At 47.4% G+C, this 1,944-nt stretch overlaps 1 protein-coding gene across 1 annotated transcript in view; it reads left to right on the forward strand.

The window, feature by feature from the left end:
• OPHN1 (oligophrenin 1) overlaps nt 1–1,944 on the forward strand; it is an 86,427-nt gene that overhangs the window by 38,282 nt on the left and 46,201 nt on the right. The window lies entirely within an intron of this gene.

Consider the following 1,944-nt stretch of genomic DNA (forward strand, 5'->3'; position numbering starts at 1 on the left):
ATCTAAAAGTAAAGTATTATATCATATTTAAAAGCGCAAGTGAACCCAATTGACCAAACTATATATATATATATACTCACACACAGGGTTAAAAAAATAAATATAATATGTTTGGTCTATTTGGTATTCCCTGATTCCTCCATCATCAACATACTAATGACATTGTAAAGACTGAAGGGAAGGCCAGAGGTCAGATATATAAGTTACATAGTTAGGTTGAAAAAAGACACATGTCCATCCAGATTGAAGGGAAGGCCGGAGGTCAGATAGAAGACTGAAGGGAAGGACGGAGGTCAGATAGAAGACTGAAGGGAAGGACGGAGGTCAGATATGAGACTGAAGGGAAGGACGGAGGTCAGATATGAGACAAAGGCAGGGAAGGACAATTTGGAGTTGTCCTAAAAGAACAACTCTATGAAAATGGTCTCTATGGGTCATTGGGTGATTGCAGTATCATGATTTCAATTGCAGTGGCCCAGGAAATCTGCATTACATCCTTATGTTCCATATTATATAGTGTGTGTGTGTGTGTGTGTGTGTGTGTGTGTGTGTGTGTGTGTTTATATAGCTGTTTTGTATTGTGCAGGTGTTATTCATGAAACATAAACTGACCTCTTGGTGCCAATCTTTTAGGACCGGAAGAAGAAGTTTGACAGGGACAGCGAGAAGTATTACTCAATGCTGGATAAACATCTCAATCTGTCATCCAAAAAGAAGGAGGCCCAGCTCCAAGAGGTGAGAGGCCCAGGAACTGATACTCTTGGACAGGAGTCTCCATAAAGCAGGAATTATGACATGCATCTGCGTGCACACAATCATATAAAACACCCGCAGAGAGCGCCGGCGTGAATTTCCGAGGCGGTTCTTCCTGCAGATCTAAATGTGCGGTTCCACATGAGTGAACAATGGGGATTGAAGGAAAGGCCAGTGTGCACGTTCAGTAGGGATTTGCAAAATTGGGAGCTTTCAGTGAAATCATGAACATTACTTTGAAATGTTGCCAATTTGCCAATTACTTCAGAGTCCATGAGGAAGGCAAAATATAAAGTATATCTAAAGCCTAAACTGCTATCTGTGCCTACTAGGGGGGTTTCCCTTTATTTCCTGTCCTGTAGACCCAACAGGAAGTGGAGGAATTCTGTCCCCATTGGGCTCTTATACTCTATTCCTTTTTAGGTGACAACACAAAATTTGGGATTTTCAGGGGGTCACCGGGACAAATTAAGGGGTGAAGCAGTTCCACAGACAGTATATACTGAATCTTCCAAGTTGAGTGATGCAGTTGTAGGGGCGGGGGCTGGATGCCAGGGGAGGGATTGGCAGTGAGGGGCGGCAGGGTATGGAAACTAGCAGAAGGATTGGCAGAGAGAGGTGAAGGATGGAAACCAGTGGAGGGATTGGCAAAAAGAGGCGGGGGATGGAAATCAATAGGGAGATTAGCAGAGACGGGTGGGAGATGAGAGCCAGTGGAGGGATTGGCAGAGAGGGGTGGGGTTGGAAGCCAGTGGAGGAAGTGGCAGTAAGGGGTGGGGGATGGAAGCCAGTGGAGGGATTGGCAGTAAGGGGTGGGGGATGGAAGCCATTGGGTGGACTGGCAGAGAGGGGCAGGGAATGGAAGCCATTAGAGGATTTGGCAGAGAGGGGTAGGGAATGGAAGCCATTAGAGGGATTGGCAGTGAGGGACGGCAGGGGATGGAATCCAGCAGAAGGATTGACAGAGAGAGGCGGAAGATGGAAACCAGTGGAGGGATTGGCAAAAAAGGGGCGGGGGATTGAAATCAATACAGAGATTTGCAGAGGGGAGCGGGGAATGGAAGCCAGGGGAGGGATTGGCTGAGAGGGGTGGGAGATGAAAGCCAGTGGAGCGATTGGCAGAGAGGGGTGAGGGATGGAAGCCAGTGGAGGGATTGGCATGGAGGGGGGGGGAATGGAAGCCAGTGGAGG

Source organism: Nanorana parkeri, unplaced genomic scaffold (assembly GCF_000935625.1).
Source record: "Nanorana parkeri isolate BGI_ZX_2015 unplaced genomic scaffold, ASM93562v1 scaffold171, whole genome shotgun sequence".
Classification (NCBI taxonomy): Eukaryota; Metazoa; Chordata; class Amphibia; order Anura; family Dicroglossidae; genus Nanorana; species Nanorana parkeri.